The sequence below is a fragment of the Paroedura picta genome, chromosome 4, assembly GCF_049243985.1.
Source record: "Paroedura picta isolate Pp20150507F chromosome 4, Ppicta_v3.0, whole genome shotgun sequence".
In the NCBI taxonomy this organism is placed as follows: domain Eukaryota; kingdom Metazoa; phylum Chordata; class Lepidosauria; order Squamata; family Gekkonidae; genus Paroedura; species Paroedura picta.
In genome coordinates, this window is record NC_135372.1 from 100,197,405 (window position 1) to 100,218,956 (window position 21,552).

The window sequence follows — 21,552 nt, forward strand, 5'->3', positions numbered from 1 at the left end:
TCATTTTTAGACCGCCCTTCTCCAAATAGGTCTCAGGGCGGTTTGCAACATAAACAATTAAAACACAATAAAATCCCCATAAAAAACCCAATTTACGTCAAACAACATGTCACATATGATATTTATTGTGCAGGTACAGGGCTTTGGAATATCCTGTTAAGCGGCGCTCTTTGTGTACATGAGCAATTACAAGCACAATCAGACCCCATGGCTGTCTGAATCTGAAAGGTGCTACTCTTATATCTATTACAGTATCGCTAACAACAGCATCAGTCTTGCACGAGCAGAAGCAACATAACTTGGGTCACTATTGCCCACTGCCTTTCCCCTCCGGCAAAGCAAGGGGCTTGAACAGACCCCCATTGACTTTGGTGTCTGAGATGCACCGAGATGCAATCGGAGCAATTTTCTTGACCATTTATTGCCTTACTAAAAACCATTCATTGGAACTGCCTTTTACACAACCTGCAATAAATATATTTATCTCAAAATGCTCTACCCCATCAACAACCTCCAGACCTGCACGTATATTTCACTGCCTATAAACTGATTGATGCCCTGGAACTGACTCAAGCTTTTAAACAGCTCTCCCTCTCTTGCTTATTTTCTGTGGCGTAGGGGGAAAAGGAGAGGATTGGGGAGCACAGGCTAATTTCAAAACAGGTTATGGTGCAAGAAAGAGGAGGTACCCAAAAGAGGGGGGATCTTCTCAGTGGGACTGGGGGAATATTGATAATCATAGCACACTTGTCAGTGAACCTCAACAGTTGGCTATATCTGATATGTTTTGGTGCAAATCAAAGTGTAAAAGATAATTAAATAATATATATATATTGTTATTCTGAATTTTTGGGACAGTCAATAATCAGACCAGTGGGAATCACAGACACCAAAGATTCTGGCTGTGTGTCCACAGCTGAGTTCAGGTGAACCACTTTCATGCTTCACATTCAAACAAAGCTGCCCCATGAAATGATCACTTGGTGACGAACACCATATCTTCCTGTAGCGATTGTGTCTAGTGGCCCCTGTTCTGGACTGGAATACTAGGAAGACACTTGCACAGCATGAAGAAAGAAAATAATTTGGTCTGGAACAGGATCTGATAACTTGTATATCTTTTTTTTTTCAGATTCCAAATTCTTCTTTAACACCTTTGGAGTAAAGATGGCTATATTCTGTCTAAGAATTGTGACTCCTGCTCCTGTGTAATAACTGTCCTAATTTTCACTCCACAGCAGATGGGAAAATAAGCACTGACCACATTCTTGCATGAGGTCTCACTGTCCCGGAGCAATTAAGAAAAGAGATGTGATCATTATATCAAAATTGTCTATTGTAGTCAGGAGAGGGGCAAGGAAGGTCAGAGGTAGGAAAGGCAGGAACAGGGTCCTTTGCTCAGCATCCCCTTATCTGCCACAAGGCCCTTAAAAAGGAATTATCAATTCTGTACTGCAAGGACTAATTCTTTCCTGCCTTGGCCTTATTATATTGTTTCTATTGCTGTTATTTGCATTCTTTCTACTGAATATAGATCCCAGACAGGACAGGGTGACTATGGAAATAAGGAGGCATTTTTCTCTAATAGGTATAGCAAAAAATAAAAAAAAATACTGCAGAGAAGCATGTTGGTTCAACCCACCAAGTGCAGTTCCTATGAAATTGAAGTTTGCTGGCAAGTAAGACCTCAGGTGTTGAGCTTTTCTCTTGAACATTACAACCCATGATCTCCAAAAACAGGTGGTTTTTACCTTGGTACATTTGTAAAAGCAATACCTACATTGTTTATAACAGGTGCGGGATTGATCTCCTTGGGATTTCCAAGGGGAGAGTGTTAGGTAGAACTTCCCAAAAGAAAAAGAGAGTGAAGATACTTCCCAGGAAATGACAATTTCATTTTTAGAAATCCGCCCAGCAGAAGATAAGTGGCTGAGCCATCCTTCTCAGAGAAAGAGAGAGCGAGAGAGAGAAGGAGATGTCATCAATCAAGGTGCCAGTGGTTCACACCTCATTGCAAAGAGTCCAAGCGAGACACAGATCTCCATTGTGCTTCCAAGCACAGAGACCAGATTGCAAAAGCTGCTGCAGCAACTTTCTACATGTAAGGAATTAATTAGCAAATCCCTTAAGTACCTAAGGTCCAAATTCTCATGTGATCTAAAGCAGCAGCAACAACAACAACAAAGATGGGGTGGAGAAAGACTGATTTACACCAGCTGAGAATCTGACACTTATTATCTGTTCTGTGTTACTAGGCTACAATGGTACCTATTCCAAAGGAATACTCTTCTTGTGACAAGGATTAATTTTAGCAAGGATAGCTTGGGAAGATAATGCAGTATAGCAGAAAAAGGCAGTGCTTGAGAACACCAGGATATCACTGTGACATTTAGTTAGAACAATCTATCGAGTATGTAAGTTTCTTGATTCTGGAGAATATAGTTTCTCATTGTGATGTAAATTCTTTGAGACATCACAACATTTGAACAAATAAACTATATTTTTACCAATTTAAAAATCTAGATCGATAATAAGCATAACTCAGTAACACATGACTACCAATGAAACTTCCCATTAAAGTAAAAAGGAAAAGACTTCATCATTAGGTGTCATTAAGGTTATCTTTCCACTAGTGAACAAACATTGAAATTGTTCATATTCTCTGTCTACAAAAGTTTGCTATGTCCAGTATTTTATCAACATAATCACTGATTTTAAGAGGTTGTGATCACTCCCCCGCCAGCTGACTATTAATATGCCTTACCTTCACACTAACAAATGCATATTTGTTTGTTTGTTTATTTATTTTCTTAGATTTTTATACCACCTTCCCATACGGCCCAGGGCGGTTTGGGGCAAATTCTCGGCAGCTTAACAGTTCATATTTGTATTATCTGCCTAAACATATAGTTGTTTTTTAACTGTTCTGACCGGGCAGTGATATCAGGGCTCTCCCAGCCTCACCCACCCCACAGGGTGTCTGTTGTGGGGAGAGGAATGGGAAGGTGACTGTAAGCCGCTTTGAGCCTCCTTCGGGTAGGGAAAAGCAGCATATAAGAACCAACTCTTCTTCTTCTTCTTCTTAATTAGCTTCCAATAGTAAGTCTAGAACAATTATACAGTCGCTAGCCAGAACAGATGAAACAGCAGTGATGTGCAGCTTCGAGGGAAAATGCTTTCAAACAAGAGGAAAACCAGTCAATCTTTGTGTTTACTGAACAAATGAATGTTTTTTGCTAGTTTTGAGCTACAAAGAGATTATGGAGATATCATCCTTTGGTCATTTCAAACTTCCGGAAGATAGCATGCTTGATATATCATCTTGTGTAATGTGAATCCACTTAACATTCTTGGCTAATTGCCACATTTTTCAGGAGTTTTTCCATTTCCCCACCACCACCTCTGATCTCAGACTCCTGGACTTCACAGTGTCTTCTGGAAAAATATTCCCCAGATTAACAATTCATTATGTGATTTATCAAATCTGTTGCCTATTAATGTTCTTTGGGGGCCATATATATGTGATTATTGTGATGTAGGCATTGACACAATAGCAGAAATCATTCATATTTATATCCCCACTCTTCAACGATCCTCATAATCAAAAGACAGCAACTATCTTTTTGTCTGAGTGAAATGTTATCCTTTCTATATATTAGTTCCATTTATATCAAGATGTCTAGACTGGCTGCAAAACTACTGCCAGGAGGATTCAATAATATATGCTACCACTAAGAGTGGCATAGTTTCTATATATTCCAATGGAAACATTTCTGTATATTCCAATAACAGCATTACCATTCTTGGAAATATTTATACACATACATTCCATTTAAAACCTAAGGTATTTCACTATGGATTTAAGCAGGTCCATATATTCTAAAGAGGTAAAGGTTGGCTGGGTAAATTGATGTTATGACAATCTTGCCCTCTTCCCTCTCTCACATGCAGGATTTTCTATTCTGTCTTTTTTCTTGTCGAGCAGTGCCTATATCTATTTTCTCATTTGTTTGTCTGTGGATGTCCCACCCAGGAACTAAGGGACACATATATGCTGTCTCCACCAGGGACATAAGGGAAGATACAAAATCAGTTTCTTATACTCTGCTATTGAAATGGCACATAAGAGGCTTTTGAAAGTTCAAAATAAAGAAAATGTATTATTAAATTTGGAGGGGGAAAGGTCAGGTGGAATCAGGTGTAGGATGTATGAGATGAATGGATCATAAGCTCAGGTAACTTTGTTTTCACACAAACACCAGGTAATTTGGTGCCATAAGTACACTTTTCTACTATTCAACAAGATCTTTAAAACTTTGAGGAGAGAGGTTTTCTTTTCAGTTTCTGTTTAAACCCTCAAGTGTAAGTTTCTGAATTTCACTGACACATCAAGTTTAAAAAGCAGGTACATACATCCAAGGTTCCCAAATCCTTCCTTATACACAAGCCAAGGATCACTCCTCTGTTCTAAAAGACATTTCCCTTCTTAATTGGGCAGGGACTTTACTAGAAACTATTTCCCTTTTTGGCTTGAATGAGAATCCTCGTTGATCCTCTTACTGTCTTAGCCTCCTTCCCAGTCCACAGTCAGTTCTTAAATGCCCAACCATCATTCCTTAACTGACTCTTTCAACAGAATATTGTTTGAACAGACTGTCACTCAAAAGCTTTCAGATTCAGTTAGACATTAATCCTTGACACAGATATATTTCTTTAAATTATGTGATTTTATTTGCTTTCATATTACTGTCAGCTTGACATCTATAGCTGGCAAAAATTTGGAACAAATACTCAAATACTCGGTCCTTGAGCAGCTGGAACTGAGAGCTGTGATTTCTAAGACTCAGCATGGGTTTCGCAAGAACAAGTCATGTCAGACCAACATCTCTTTTTTTGAGAAAGTGAATACCTTGTTGGATCAGGGGAATGCCATGGACATAGTTTATCTGGATTTCAGTAAAGCTTTTGATAAGGTTCCACATGATATTCTTGTTCACAAGTTGGTAAAATGCGGTATGGATCCTAATTCTGTCAGGTGGATCAATAACTGGTTGACAAATCGTACCCAGAGGGTACTTGTTAATAGTTCAGCCTCACCTGGAGTTTTGGGCACCCCAGTTGAAGAGGGATGTTGACAAACTGGAATGTGAGGAAGCTTGGTCTGTTTAGCCTAGAGAGGAGACGACTGAGAAGGGATCTGATAACCATCTTCAAGTATTTAAAAGGCTGCCATATGGAGGATGGAGCAGAATTGTTCTCTGTTGCCCCAGAGGGATAGACCAGAATGAATGGGATGAAATTAATTCAAAAGAAATTCCATCTAAATATCTGGAAGAAGTTCCTGACAGTTAGAGCGGTTTCTCAGTGGAACAGGCTTCCTCAGGAGGTGGTGGATTCTCCATCTTTGGAAATTTTTAAACAGAGGATAGATAGCCATCTGATGGAGAGGCTGATTCTGTGAAGGCAAAGAGGTGGCAAGTTACAGTAGATGAGCAATTGGGATGTGAGTGTCCTGCATAGTGCAGAGGGTTGGACTAGATGATCCATGAGGTACCTTCCAACTCTATTATTCTATGATTCTATGATTCTACTAAAGTAATATGTAAGAATTAAAGCCAGAAAGTGAAAATCATAGTTTAGAGTGTACATGCGAGGGGAAGAGGGAGACAAAGAGAAAACATTGATCAGGTCAAATAAAACTGAATATTGGCCCATTTTCCCATATACATAACCTTTTCTTATTGAATTTTGGTAGTATCATTTGGTGATGGTTCCACAAAATTCAGTGCATCAGCAATGTGTTACCTCCTTGACTGAAGCTGTGGCCCACATGCTGGGAATTAGTAACTTCCAGCCTGGTTTTAAATGCAGCACACAGCATGAGATTATTATAGGCTAACAGATCTTACTGTCAGACTGTTATTTCCTGGATGCTTACTAAAATTTATCCCCTTTCTGATGCTCATTTCATGACTCCCAGCCATATCCCCATGCTCTCATAATTCCTCTCCTGCTTCCTATGCAGATAATTCAGGTGTAGGATCTGCAGTGACTCCTTATTTCTATAGAACAAAAAGAGCCTCTTGGTACCCCCAGAAACCCTACAGGTTTCCACTGTAGTGGAACCAAGAGGAATATCCCAGTTTGTTTTATGTAGTCATATTTGTTTGATGTACATTATGGTTATAGCCTGCATGGACTGAGACATCTCTCTGGTTTCTTGTGAAACCATCTGCTGCTAGTTATCCATACGGTTTAATTTCACATTTCTCCAAGAAGCTCAAGGATCATAGAATCATAGAATCATAGAGTTGGAAGGGGCCATACAGGCCATCTAGTCCAACCCCCTGCTCAACGCAGGATCAGCCCAAAGCATCCTAAAGGATGCATACATGCATCTTCCCTTATTAATTATCTCCTCCCAACACAGATGAGACTGAGAGAGAGTGTGTCTGAATCAAGGTCATCTAGTAAACCACATAGCAGATTTGGGATTTGAACCCAGGACTCTAAACTAGCACTTTAATCATAATATGAATATTTGGTTCTGTAAGGGTTTCCAGCCTCCTGAATGACAGGTGACAGATACCAGTTCATCCTAGAAAAACAGGCACTGTAGAAGGTGGATTCCATGGCATTATACCCCATTAAACCACAAACACCACCGTCTTCAGGCTCCACCCCTAAAATCTCCAGGTTTTTCCCAACCCAGAGCTGGTAATTCTAGGTTTGGGACCATGTAAAAATTGTTCTGATTTAGGCTGACTTCCCAAGACACAGAAGCTGCTTTTGCATTTATGGGAACTTGAACTGGAGTCTCGGAGTAGTAACTATTTCACATTTTACCCTGGTACTCATACTCAAATTGATAATAGGGATTTAAGAAATAGATTAAAGCAGTGCTGCACACACTGTGATCACTAGCAGCCGCCTCAGACTCTTGAGAACCTGAGAAAACCAAACATGAAGATTCAGTGCCTGGCTTACTGGAAATTAAATCATGGTTTGCCGAATTCTCTCAGACAGAATATACCACTTGCTCCAGTAACTTAAGACAAAAAAAGCTGAGCCACAAATGCAGAGCAATGAAGCTCTTACAGAACCATATCAGGAACAAGAGAACATAATGCTGCAATTCTAACTTAGATACTTGTCCTAAACTGTTAGTAATCGGACTTATGCTTACATAGGTACAGTAGTTTCAAGACCAATTTTAGCAGACGAGCTCTTTGAGCCATCAGAGAGCAAAAAACCAGCTGTGATTCCTTTTAACCTCACAGTATCATATTACAGCAGCTATAAGGTGGTCACTCAGAAATGAGAACTGAAACCCCCTACTGATATTCAGTAGTCTCAGAGCTGAGTCACTGAAGATACTCCTCTGGTACCTTCAAACTAATCTCTTATGAAGAATCTCATCTATCCTATTCAAGGGGACTACATCACAATATGTAGATGTCTATATAAATACTTCATATAGAACCCAATTGGTCTCCATTTTCAAAAAGTAACAGAGTAAGTGACAGGAAAGTCACCAGGAAGTTATAATGTGATAAACCTTATTGCAAAGATGGCCCTGATCAGAATGGCCCAGGATAATTTGATCTCATCAAATCTTCAAAGCTGAGGAAGGTTGACCCTGGTTAAGATTTGGATGGAAAACCACCAAGGAATTCCAGAGGCATCATGCTTATGATGGCACTGGCAAGCCTGTCTTTCTCTGGAGAGCCAGTTTGGTGTAGTGGTTAAGAGTGCGGACTTCTAATCTGGCAAGCCAGGTTCGATTCTGCACTCCTCCACATGCAAACAGCTGGGTGACCTTGGGCTCGCCACAGCACTGATAAAACTGCTCTGACCTGGCAGTGATATCAGGGCTCTCTCAGCCTCACCCACCTCACAGGGTGTCTGTTGTGGGGAGAGGAATGGGATGGCGACTGTAAGCCGCTTTGAGCCTCCTTCAGGTAGGGGAAAGCAGCATATAAGAACCAACTCTTCTTCTTCTTCTTCTTGCCTTGAAAACTCCCAATGACCGTTTACGCACAGGAGGTTTCATGCTGGGCTGCAGGCTGGAATTTTAGTCGTGGCAGGTTGCCTCACCTCTTCCTGCACCCACATGAGGGACCATTTGGCCTGCTGCGCCTCATCTGCTCCCAATTTGTACTCCTGCATGGGAGCTGGGGCAGTGAAGTTCCGAGTGCATAAATCGTCAATGAGGCACAATTATTTGTTTCAGTTGCCAAAACCTAGAATCTGCATTTCTGTTGTTTGAAAACAAATCTACCCAGAAATGTTTATGAGTCGACAAAGGACACAGTGGCTATGAGCAGCAGTGGTAGTAATAAACGAAACTCTTAGGCTTGATTCAGGAAGGGCTTGTCTTAAACTGACAACAACAACTTTATTTTTATAGCCTGCCCTTCCCAATTGGCTGGGGGGGGGAGAGAGAGGGTCGTAAATTTGAACTTGATTTGTCTCAGCCTGAAGTAAACTCCTTTGTACTTGGACCTAATAAAGTAAAGCCCCTTGGCTCTCCTGATAATATTGCTGGGAGCATGACCAGAGGAGCCCTCTTCATTTCATCTCAATCCTGCTGCCCACTTCCTTCTCACTATAACTAACCTGGTGCAAGCACTGATGACAGTGAGGCCTTGTGCTCTGTGAAGCCTCCATTAGAGCGTCTGTGATTTAGGCAACATCCGTGGGAGAGATGTGCTCCAGTGATCCCAAGTGTAAAAACCATCTCCAGTAGAGCATGGAGCCTAGGACTTTACTGCGGAGCCACTGAGTCAATTGGGGAAACGGCATGATGAGCCCTTCCTGTTGCAGCCATCTCTGTGCTGAGATAGAAAAGGGGCAGCTGCAGTAGCTAGCTAGCACTGGGCTGAACTCATTACAAGCTCTTTCAAACATCAAAAACGATTGGGCTTGTTACTGGCTTAGTGCTCCCAAAGTAGGGCAGTTCTTTTCCGGTCCCGCTCCTGCATTTTTTAATTATCAGTGGTGTTGGTAATTAGTTATATAGTTTTCCTCAGCCTTAAGATCCCATCCATACGAGATAGATTCCAACTCAGTAGCATGTTAGAATTCAATAAGAGTTTCAAAGTATAAGCTTATACTTGGAACTCTTGTTGGTCTCTAAGGCACCGCTGAACTCAAATCTCTTTTACTGCAGACCAAAATTGGCTATGAAATTATGGAGATTAGTGTTGTTCAGTTTTGTACAATTGTAAGAATTTCCAAAGTAATTACCAGCATTTCCACTAATGGAAAGAGGGCCTCTTTTTTGTTGCTAATTCCACTACCTCCCCGCAGGCTCTTGTTCCAAGCATCTCAAACTGACCGTGGGGATCTGCTGTCCCCCAAGGCCAGGCTGGAGATCAGTGAGCAGCGCTGGGAAGGGAGGAGGCAGGAAAGTTCTCTGCAACCTTCCTTTCATGGGAAATTTAGCCATGCTTCAATCCATCAAAAGAAGGATACTTTAAACACACAAAATATCTATACATTCTCTAAATACATACATTTTTATGAAGGGTTATGGAACAATTTTACTAAATCATATTTCTCCAGCCTGTTCATTCTGAAAAAAATTACAAAATTGTTATAATGAAATGTGTCAATATTTAGCCTTCTTGGTCCTTGAGACCAACAACACAACAATCTGTTTTTCTCCCTGAAGCTGAATTCTGTGAATGTCAATAGTTTGCACAATGGAAACAACAGGAGATGATGCAATCAATAGTTCCTGCCTACACTGCCTGTAATATTCTCTTGGAATATTACAATCTGCTACAAATAAAATGATTTTTTTTTCAATTTAGTTGCCAAGTTTTGTCAAAAATTCAAGTCTTACAGTGGATATTCAGAAGTGGGCAAGTGTCAACATAGACGTATATGTATAGGTATAAATTTTCTCCACTTTTAAGATGCCGGGTTCTGATAAACACCTAGAGATGACTGCTACATGTGAATCGTAGCATTCACCAAACAGTGGACCTCCACTGTACCACATACAAGTCAATACCCCCCTGAAAAGAATATCTGACCGTACACAGTACAAAGTCCTCACAATTGATTTCATTCTTCCAGTCCTGTATACTGCTATCCAGCTCTTCCTATCTGAGAAGTAATTGCCAGCATCTTTTCCTGCCAGCATGTTAGCTTCATGTGCAGTCATTTTGTATCAATGCAAACTGACAACTGTTTTGACTGGCTTTTAACACTGATGTTGTTCTACTGTAAGTGTGACTGTCTAACATACAAGAATATGGAGCAGTGCAGAAGTAGGTCAGCTGAGAGGGAGAGGTTTCCCCAAGGTGAACAGTGACATCAGGTCAAAGAAGAACACTGCAGTCGTTTATCATTAGCCCACACACGGGAAAGCCTTGGAGAAAGGACAATCCCTGAAAGGAGTGTGAAGTTTTGTCCTCAATTCTTGGGTCATTTTAGAATCTTAGAATAACAGAGTTGGAAGGGAACTCCTGGGTCATCTAGTCCAACCCCCACTGTAACCTGCCACCCCTTTGAACCTTCACAGAATCAGCCTCTCTGTCAGATGGCTCTCCAACCTCTGTTTAAAAAATCTCTACAGATGGAGAACCACCACCTCCTGAGGAAGCCTGTTCCACTGAGAAAACACTCTGTAAGAGAAACTCCCGGTGGCACATCTGAGAGTGTTCCTTTCTTGAGAGGGGACTCGTATTCAAAGGGTCCCATCCTACCTGTGACAGTTTGAATGGAATTCACCCCACTTGATGAAGGAACAAGAGCCTGCAAAAACCAGCATTAGTACAGCTTGCTTAGCACAGTCTGCCTTCTGGATACTCTTAAAAGACAAGGAAGTCCCAGCTCCCACAGCCAAATGCCACCTGTCCGCTAGCATGACTAAGGGAACCACAGTAGGTGAAAATGAAGGGCATTTTTCCTCTTTTACCCCTGCTTCACTGCTACCTTTCAAAAGCATTAGCCCTGCATTGAGTCCTAGCACATTGATATCTCCTTGCTCAAGGCTTGGGGCTAACCTAGGCTTTTCCTTTTTGAGGTATCCGGTTATTTTGCCTGTGACCCATAGGTATCTTCGGATCGATTAGAACAGGAGTGGGAAGTATCATGGGGGAGGATAGGGTCTCCTAAGTGAAGTTCTAAAGAGTGTTTTCTTCAGACCCTGCTACTGGCCACAAAAAAGTCCAACATGGAGGGGGCTGAGCACCTATAATGAACAAACATTTCACAGGATGAGAGAAGCATGAGTGATTTATGCTCTCTCTTCACACATTTATCTCCACAGGTGTGATGTGCAAGTTCCAGACATGGCCCATGCATCGTAATCCCGGTGGAGATGCATGAGTTCCAGTTGCAAAACATTGCAGAGGAACAACAAAAACATATGAGAGTCTTCTGTGTAATATTCAAAGCCACTCGTACACTCAGGGATGCCAATAAGAAAACTACTGCAGGTCTTCATCAAATTCCTCAGCACAAATTCCCTGCTAGAAAAGTCCTGCCCTTCCTGGTAGGAGACTGTGAGACAGAAAAGCCTCATCAGAGCAGCACTCTTGTGTCAGACGGGGGAAAGGAGATTTTCTATCGTCAATACAATGCAAGCCTTTTTTACTAGGGTTTTTCCCCAGAGTGTAAACCGCAAAGCAGGGGGTGTCTTTTTTTGGCTGGGTCTAAAAGGAAAGAGGAGTGGAAACAGTGCCTACAGGGTGTGATAAGAATCGGGGCTGGGTCAGTGCCCTTACCCACTGACACTGCCTCAATTCTTGTCACACATCCCATTCCTGCTTTTTAAGGGGGGGGTTAGTTCACTAATCCTCAACATAATATGCGTTTTGCCCCTTAGATAAAGGGTTACTGGATAAAGGGGGGCAGCAGGCAGCCGATTCTCGCCTTCTAGTCAGGAGCTCTCAGCCACCCTGTCTCCCCGATGTGGAGTGCACGCACGCCTTTGCTGAGGACCCCCACCTCCCCTTCAGTGGGAGCTCCTGCTCAGTTACTAGGGAGGATTTCTTCCACAGCCATTGGCAGAAGGCTGCAATATTGCGCGTGAAAGTGAAAGAAATACAAATTCTTTTCCACCTGTGAGCTGTGGCAAAACTCTCTCCCTGCTTCGCCAAGCCTATAGATTGTGCCGCTTTAGCATGGTGGGCAGCAGATCGGAAGCATGACTGATGAGGCAGGGAGAAGAGGAACACGGGGGTGGGGTGGGGACACAAAGCCCGGGGGATGTTCTTTGGAAGGGGGATCCTGTTATGTGGCGTAAGTACCGCTGCGAGGTTATCCAGACAGCATGAAGCATGCCCCTATTTTTCCGAAGTACAGAAGGGAGCGGGAGTCATCCTCCTCCAGCTCCCCCACCCACCACCACTTGTTCCACCAACTCTTTAGGAGAGCTGACCCGCCGCCTCCTTGGCTTACAGCCCGTTCCCCACCGACGGGTCCTTATTCACAGGCTAGCCCGGCTCCTTCAGAGATGGAGCTGGCTGCCCTGCGCTGTAGGCTTTAGAGGGCAGCCGGCAGCCAACGGTGGGCAAAGGCTGGTCTGCCTCAGGGCTGAGCCCTGCAGGGCACAAGGCCCCCCCTTCCCTGATGCCCCAAGTTCATGCCCAGTCGTTCCCCCGACACGGGGAGGGGGGCTCCTGGCGGGTCCTGGGGGGTTACCCTCTCAGTCCTTGCAGCCTGCAGGGCTAGACGATGCCTGCCGCCCCCCATCGCCTTGATTCCGTGGAAGGCTGTGACTTCGGGAGGGGCAAAGGAGTCGCGCGAGCCGTCGCGGGCAGCACTCGAGGGAGTGCAAGTCCAGGCTGGCTCGGGAGCGCCAGGCAGACCCGCAACCCTGGCGGCGGGAGGGGGGCGGGGGGGGAGGGCGCTCTGTCCAGACGAGCCACTCCCGAGAGCCGCAGGCGAGGACGCCAGGGGGCGAGCGGACTCGGCCGTTGTGCCCCGGCCCCTTGGGCAGCCGCCCGCCAGCGGAGAATTTCGCCCGGGCTGCCGAGACGCCAATGGCTCCCCCGTCGGCAGGGCCGAGGAAGCGCAGGTTCCCGCGGCATCACTGGAGCCAGCCGGCGCTCGCCTTCAGCATCGCCCTGCTGGGCTCCCGCTCCGCGCCTGAACTTTGCCGCCGGTCGCCCGCGAGCGCGCCCAGATCGCCCCTCGTTCACGTCCTCGCCAGGCGAAACGCAAAGGAGACGTCGCCCCCCCCCCCGCCCCCCCACGCAGCCCTCCCGCCCCGCGTCGACTCCCGCCTCGCTCAGAAACGCCGGCGAGCCCGAGAGCGCAGCGGCGATCCGGGGCGTGCGAGGAAGCCCCAGAGGAGTCCCCCGGGCCCAGCAGGGACCGCCACGGAGCAAGCCGCGGGCCTGAACTTACCCTTGGACTCTCCTCTCCGCTCCGCTGCCGGCGCCGCGGGGATTCGCCTAGCGGCTCCCCGCTGCCATCGAGGCACGCCGCTGAGTCTCAGACGGATGCGCGGAGTTGGCAGACGGGAGGCGGCCCAGGCGAAGGCGAGGGGGCGTCGGGCTCCCCCGCCACTGACGAGGCGACGGCCGAACGCTCTGCCTTTCTCCTCCGCGCTCTCCGGCTCAGCTACTTGTTTGCAGGCGTCCGCGGGCGGGCGAGCGAGCAAGAGAGAGAGGCTGTCATTCCTCCCTCTCGCCCATCTCATTTGTGATCGCACAGGCGCGCGCGGGCGGGGGCGCGCACGCGGCGCACAAACCCTTGCCTCTCCTCTCCCTTCAGAAGCTCTCCCCCCCCCCCCCCCCCAAGCTGGAGTCTTCTTGTCACTGCAATGTGCCACCCACCTGAATCAGCTCCGGCCGGCTTTGCCAATTAACTCCTGAGGCACCACTGAGCTCTGCCCCTTAAACACAGCCGGGTGGGCAGTGGCGTGGGAAGGGGCGGAGGGAGGCTCGGCAACAGGCGAGCATGGGGGGGGGCACCCCTGGCAGAGCCAAGCGACAGGATTCAGAAGAGCAGCTGCCTCCGTGAGCGGCCACCTCGGGACAGGCCAGACACAATCTCTCCAACTTGACATGACGGTAGCCAGGATTCTGCTGTTTTGGTGAAAAGGGTCTAAGGACACAGGAGGAACCAAAGCACAACAGCCAAAGCAGAAATACAGATAGCATGCCAAGCACAGTGTAGGATCTGGGAGACATGGGTTCACATTTCAGCTCTGCCACGGAAGCTCACTGGATATCTATGGACCAGTCACTCTTAACCCAGCCTACCCCACAAGCTTGTTGTGGTGAAGACAAAAGGCAGGATAGGAGGATGATGTTGTATGATGCTTTGGATCCCCATTGCAGAGAAAAGCCACGGAGTCATCACCTGCATCGTGCAGTTGCGTTATATATTAATACAATAGATTTTAAATTGTATGAAGTTTAAACATGTCCCAGCTTTCGTTAGACTCTAAGGAGAGCCTGACTGGCTCACACTGGTACTTTATCTGGTCTAGCATCCTGTTCTCAGCAATGGCCAGGGAGATGCTGCAGGTAAAAGGTAAAGGTATCCCCTGTGCAAGCACCGAGTCATGTCTGACCCTTGGGATGACGCCCTCTAGCGTTTTCATGGCAGACTCAATACGGGGTGGTTTGCCAGTGCCTTCCCCAGGAGATGCTGCAAGGAGAGCACAAAAGCAGGGGCCATAGACAACAGCCATTACCTGCTGGCTACCTTTGAATCTGATGCCCCCAAGCAACTATCATGGCTAATAGACCAAATGCAGGGGAAACAAGGGGTGATTTTTTAAAAATGGAAAAAAAGAGTGAACAAGAGAATAAAAACAACACTTGTGGCAGCTGCTGCTGAAATATTATTTAAATCTGCCAATCACACATCTGCAATCACACATATTTAAATATTATTTAAATCTGCCAATCACACATCCAGTGCCCCATCAGTTGCCAGTGAGCACTATGGCACCAACATCTACTACACTGGGGACCATCGCTCTGTGCATTTGTCCAACCCCCTTTAAAATCCATTTAAACCAGTGGGCAGCACACATATTGTGGCAGTAAGTTCCACAAAGTAACTGTCCATTGTGTGAAGAAGTCAGAAGGGGAGGCCTTGGATTTTGACTCTGCTCTAGCCAATGTCATAGGGTGACCCTGCATTCTAAAGTTATCCCCCTCCCTGTCCTCTCTTTTTATACAATGCATAATTTTGTGAACCTCAATTACATCAGTTGTCCGTTGCCTGTTTTTCTAAGCTAAAAAGGCCTGGATGCTTTAGCCTTCCATCATAGAGTGGGCCTTTCAGGCTCATTATTTTGACTTTTTTGCACTTTTTCAGCTCTTCAGTATCCTTTTTGAGCTGCAGCAACCAGAACTTTACACAGTATTCCAAATGTGGCTACAGCAGGGACTTTGTATAAAGGCATTACTACTGGCAGTTTTACCTTCAATCCATTTCCTGATGATCCTAGCATGGAATTGCCTCTTTTATTGCTGCCCCAGGCTGAGTCAATGTTTTTAGTGAGATCCTCCAGAACCCCAGGATCTTTTTGTCAGTCTGTTATCATCTGCACAGACTTCATCAGCGTATATATGAAATTATTATGTTGGGGTAAGGAGTGGGGAGATTCGGCCTGAACAACTTTCCCTGTGATGATAAACCTGAAATCACACTTGAACACAAATGCACCCATGAAGATGCCAGATTGGTAGAAGATGAGGTTTAACCAATAGCACAAAAACTAGGAATCAGGTTTAGAAGTGCCCCAGGAAACACACAGTGGAAGCATTTATATATGTACTTTCTATATTTATGGTCTACCTTCCACACTGAATCACAAGGCAGATTATGAAATCAGTAGAATCAGAATATTATAAGCAATGTAATAAGACAAGGAATTCAGAAATTTGAAAAAGGATAGATATATGTTAAACAATTAAGAATTACATAAGTAGGCAACAATGCAGTGAGGATAACACATGCTACAAACAATTGTATAAATTATATAATGTTAAACAATTAAGAAAATTACATAAGTAGACAATAATGCAATGAGGATAACACATACTACAAACAATTGTATAATCCGGAGTTCCTTTATAAAAATGACCTCCAAGTATGCTGTTTTACATTGTTTCTGGAATGACAGAAGTATAGAAGTCAGTGGTACAGTAAAGCATTGGAGCCAGGTGACTTTAGAATTCATGTCCTGGACACAATATATTCCTGTGGGAATCCAGTGATGACAGATGGGGGAAATGGCCTATAGCAAACTTTCCTCATTAATTAATTAATTAATTAATTCATCTATTTATTTTTTCTATTTATTATTTGCTTTCTACCTTGCAGTTTCCCAAAAGGGCTCAGGGTGGCTTACAATAAAATAGATACAAAGTAATATATGTTTAAAATCTAAAATCTGGGTTTAAAATCCAGATAATCCAAATAAAACTAAAAACCCCATAGCTGCCTCTTCTTATAAATTTCTGCCTGGGGCTATATATGGAGTGCTTAGATGTTACCTTTCTGGTGGTCTTTCAGGCAGAGAGGCCACTATGTCCTCAATGTTAGCTCTGTCCTCAACCATAGCCCTGACAGAACATATTAAGGCCTGGCAGAACTCATTAAGGTCCTGCAGGGCCCTGATGTCATCTGGCAGAGCATTTCATCAGACCAGATCCAGGCTCTGACCCTGGTTGAGGCCAATTTTACCTCTTGGTGGCTGGGGATCCTGACGAATTTTGGGTCACTAGATCTTAGAGTTCTTGGGAGGTGGCATATTGGGGGGATACAGTCCCAAAGATACAAGGGTCCCAGATTATTTAGGGGTTTGTAGGTTAATAGGGGTTTGTAGGTTAATAGGTTTAGAGCCTCTTGTGGCGCAGAGTGGTAAGGCAGCCGTCTGAAAGCTTTGCCCATCAGGCTGGGAGTTCAATCCCAGCAGCCGGCTCAAGGTTGACTCAGCCTTCCATCCTTCCGAGGTCGGTAAAATGAGTACCCAGCTTGCTGGGGGGTAAACGGTAATGACTGGGGAAGGCACTGGCAAACCACCCTGTATTGAGTCTGCCATGAAAACGCTGGAGGGCGTCACCCCAAGGGTCAGACATGACTCGGTGCTTGCACAGGGGATACCTTTACCTTTAGGTTAATACTAAAATCCTGAACCTGATCCAGTCTTTGGTGCAGCTGAGAGTACAGGTTGAATATTTAGTCTCCATTGAGTCCCAGTAAGGACATTCTAGACCAATTGGAACTTCCAGACCTGCTTCAAGGGATGCCCTGCCTAGAGCAAGTTATAATAGTTTAGCTTGGAGGTGGCCATTGCATGGATCACCGTGGTAAGGTCAGGTGCACCTGGTGGAGAGGTATCCAAAATCACACCCAAACTCCTGTGATTGACAATGTTAAAGTGATCCCATCAATATCCAGGAGTTGTACCACCTCCCTTGGGCATGCCAACCCACACAGAGGACTTTTGTCTTAGCTGGATTCAACTATACCCAACTCCACTAGAGCCAGCAGCCACCATGACCTCCCAGCATCTGATCAATGAATCTGGGGGGCCAGATGGATGGTCATCCATCAGCAGAAATCACTGGGTGTCATCTCTGAAATGCCAGATCAATTAGGCGAGGGGGCACATATAGGAATTAAATAGCAGTGGGGAGATAATAGCTCCCTACAGGCCCCTGCATACCAGAGCCTTAAAGAGGGTACCACAGCTGTTGGACAACATAGAGCATGAATGGTAGCCTGTGATCCAATATTCACAAAAAAGAGTATGCTTTTATTCATAGCAGCCATTTTGCAAATTGCAGATTAGAAACTGTGAGTATGGAAGAATAAACTCTCAGCAGAGAAATGCTAGGCTGTTATCTACATCTCAGAGCCAGCTCCAAATAATACCACAAAAGCTGGTGTGATTTTGACAGAATCAACTTGGATTCTGTCTTTTGCTGCTCTTCTAAGCCTTCTCTCCAGCAAGCTTTAATAAAGTCACATGTTGGGATCTGGAAGAAATGATTAGGAAATTTCCCCTTCTTGTAGCGCAAGAAGCATAACAACATGGCTCAAAGAGAAGTTTCCATGCAGCTTATCTTGTTCATGAACCTCAGAACTCTAGCATTATAGCACAATTGCTCAGACTAGGTCCAAGGATAAGTGAAGCAAAAGCTACTCATCCCACTCTGAAGCTGAATGGTAGAGCCAAGTGTGTGGGCACAAGAGGATTCCTGAGCTCTCCATCTTTGTGCTCCGAGAAAGAACTGGGAGAGGTGGAACTGAGGTCCATTCCACACAACTTCAATGTTGCAAAAGGCTTGCAAATTGTAAACGCTACTAATTTGCAGTTCCGCATGACGTCGCACACAATCTGCCACACTCCTGAAACAGTCCCGCAAAAAGCGATTCATTGTAGTGCTTAAAGGGAAATCCAGAAAAGTGGATTCACCCTCCGAAAAGCACTACACTCTTGCAAACAATCTGCAACACTAGCAAAAAAGACCTGTGTGTTTCCATTGTTGCAGTTCCAGCATAGTCCCTCCCCCTGGCTCTCTCCTCCGAACTTCCAGTGAAGCGATCGCCATTTTTTTTTCTCGGAGCGAGCAGAAAGCAACGAACCAGCGAGCCTTCATTCACCCAGCAAGGCTTCTCTGGCTACAGTCCCTCCACAGAAGTGCTTTAAAGCTCCCCTAAGTCCCCAAGCACAACACAGCCCCGTTTGCAAGTTCCCTTTATTTTCGGCCAAAATCGCGCCCGTGCAGGGGGTGAAATTTAGGAGTGAAATTTCATAGCTCCAACACCAATTTATATCCCCCAACCCCAATTTCATCCACATCCCCTGGTATCAAAGTAGCCAGAGTCCTCAAAAGCTTATAGCATACTGGACAATAGTGGTGTGGCATAAGGATTAGGAATTGAACCTCTCTCAAATGTGGCTTTCCCCAACCATAGTGACCTATGCTTAATTACTACAAATTATGAGAGATGCAGGTGGGGGGGGGGTTGTACATACTTTTGTACATACTTTGGAAACTCCTCCAGCATCCAGAATTTTTTGTTATGTCATTGAGTGGCTTCATTTTATGGTCCTACTAATAGGCACCTGCTTGTCATATTGCGTGCTTGAAGGAAATAATGTGAGGAAGGTGGAACATAACATTTTTAAATGCCCCTTCCCCTTCACACAGTCAGATCTTCTTCTCCAATCACTTGGAAGCCAATTTCCCCCTTTCCTGACTCTTAGTTACTCTCAAATAGCCTGTGCCTTGTGGAACATACTCAGCCCTGACCCTTTTGTTACATGAGGTTAATTTACAAAGTAATATTCTTTATATCTGAGGAGCTCCCTACTCTCTGAGTGACCTGGTTTAGCAGCACTCATGACTGACATGAGTCATCAACTTTGCTTTCAGACATAGCAATAATTATAATGATAAGAAGTATTCACAATTCCTTTCATGTACTGTGTCTATGCATTGTGTCCCCAAGTCTATTAATCTGCCCCACTTAAGAGATGAGCCTCTGAAATAAGAGCACAGGGTGGGACAGGACTCCCAAATGTGTCACTCTGACTCTTGGACCCTTTACACACCTGGGAAAGATGATGCAATTGCCATCTTAATGCTCTGCATAATTACCAGCATTCCACACAAAATGCTTTAGGCACAGTGCTGAATGCACTCCCTGTTTGTCTCACGTTTTGGGACTGCTGCTAAAATTGGTCCCCCTATCCCCTGGGAGGGAATTCATAGTGACCTAAAGGGGAAGCTCAAAAGAGTCATGAAGGCTTACTCCACTGTTTCCCACCGCCAAATGAAAACTGAGATCCAACCAATGCTCGGTGTCTCTGGCTGCCGCCATCTTCCCCTCCATTCCATATGAACATTCTGATTGCATTACAATGCTAATCTGCAGTCTCCTGCATACCACCTCCTTGATACTGTGGCAAGTCCCCTCCCACAGCTACCTCCTCCATCCTTTCCTAGTTGCTCTGGTGTTGAGAGCCAGCTTGGTGTAGTGGTTAGGACTGGAGCACACTCCTCCTCCACATGCAGCCAACTGGGTGACCTTGGGCTCACCACAATACTGATAAAGCTGTTCTGACCAAACAGTAATGTCAGGACTCTCTCAGCCCCACCTACCTCACAGGGTGTCTGTTGTGGGGAGAGGGAAGGGAAGGCAAATGTAAGCCACTTTGAGACTCCTTCTGGTAGAGAAAAGCGGCATATAAGAACCAACTCCTCCTCCTCCTCCTCCTCCTTCTCAGTTCCCAAGTAGAGTGACTTTTTTGTTTTAAGGAAAGAGCATTGCATTGGAGCTCCCCCCTCTTCCTCTCCCAGCTGAACTCTCTATCCAAGCTCCTTTGGGCTCCTTCAGTCAAAAGTAATCTCCACAGAGTTATGTGGGACATGCTTACATGGGCGATCGTCCACAAAATGCTCAAGCGTTTGACCTTTCTGGGGCTATAGTCAGAGGCTACAGAAACCCTAGATTTAGAAGAAACAATTTCCTTTTGCAAACCATAGGAATTGGATTCCCTTGTTTTTAGATGGCAATGCAGCAATGTACTTATGTTGTAACATAATCAGACAGGCAAATCTAAAGGGAAAAGAAAAATTATAAGTGCCAAATTATTTTGTAAAGCCCCAGCAGCCAGCTTTTGCAGAGGGGGGGAGTCCTTCTCAATCCCTTCTAGCACTGGCAGATGGCTCCAAGGTGGAGGGCCCAGTCCAGCAGAACTCCCGTTTGGATTTGCAAGGGGTTGGGAAATTCTTCCCAGTCTCTTACAGAGTGGCCAGCCAGCCACAAGAGGCCTCTTCTGATGATCCTGGCCAATCAATGCTCTGGCCAGTGGGGCAGCAGGTGCCTTCATTATGAATTCTTCCTGGCTGCTCTCTTTCCCAAAGCAGGTGGACCCCTGAGTAAAACAAAATGATGAGACAAATTATGAGACAAAGTGGAGGGTAGGTAAAGGGAGGGCATTTTCCTGTTTCCATCAGGTTAGGAAGTGATTGTATTATTGTGCACCTCAGATTTTTTTTTTTAACGGAAGGGAGGGTATCAGGAATGCCCACTCTCCCTAGGGAATTGCTAAATGCAAGCTGCAAATGGACTCCTGGACAGCTCTGGAGAAACCCATAAATGTAGAATGGCAGGAGCAAATTCAGGGTCTGCATCCAGAAGTCAATGCAGTGAAAATTCACCAGCAAATAAATGTAGAAAAGGTCCATGAAAGGAACAGGAGAACTCTTGTAGAATTCAGAACCAAATCAAAGTTTGGAGTAACTGCAAGGATGTGCTCTGCTTGGGGTTCTACTCCTGTTCTCTTTAGCTGACTTTTTAGTCTTTCAGAATTTGAGTGACTGAGGTAAAAAGAGGCCTGGCTACTGTCCCTGACTTCTCAGCCTGATTTGCTGGTGGCATGAATCTTGAATTCTGGGAGTCCCAACAGATACTAATTTTGCTTTGTGTTTTTCTTGTCATACATCAGATTGTAGATGGCAACTTGGTTTTCTTCTTTGACAAGATGCCTGGGGCAGTGGGCTGGGGAGGAGAAAGAGGGAACATACTCACATGTCAGAGTGTGAGGCG

General features: G+C 45.0%; 1 protein-coding gene across 1 annotated transcript in view; it reads right to left on the reverse strand.

Annotated features, from left to right (window-relative positions):
* Positions 1-13,726, reverse strand: part of LRRN2 (leucine rich repeat neuronal 2) — a 178,512-nt gene extending 164,786 nt beyond the window's left edge. The window contains exon 1 of the mRNA XM_077334668.1: positions 13,369-13,726. The gene's annotated coding sequence lies outside the window, so the exon portion shown is untranslated. The remainder of the gene's footprint in view (positions 1-13,368) is intronic.
* Positions 13,727-21,552: the final 7,826 nt, after the last annotated feature.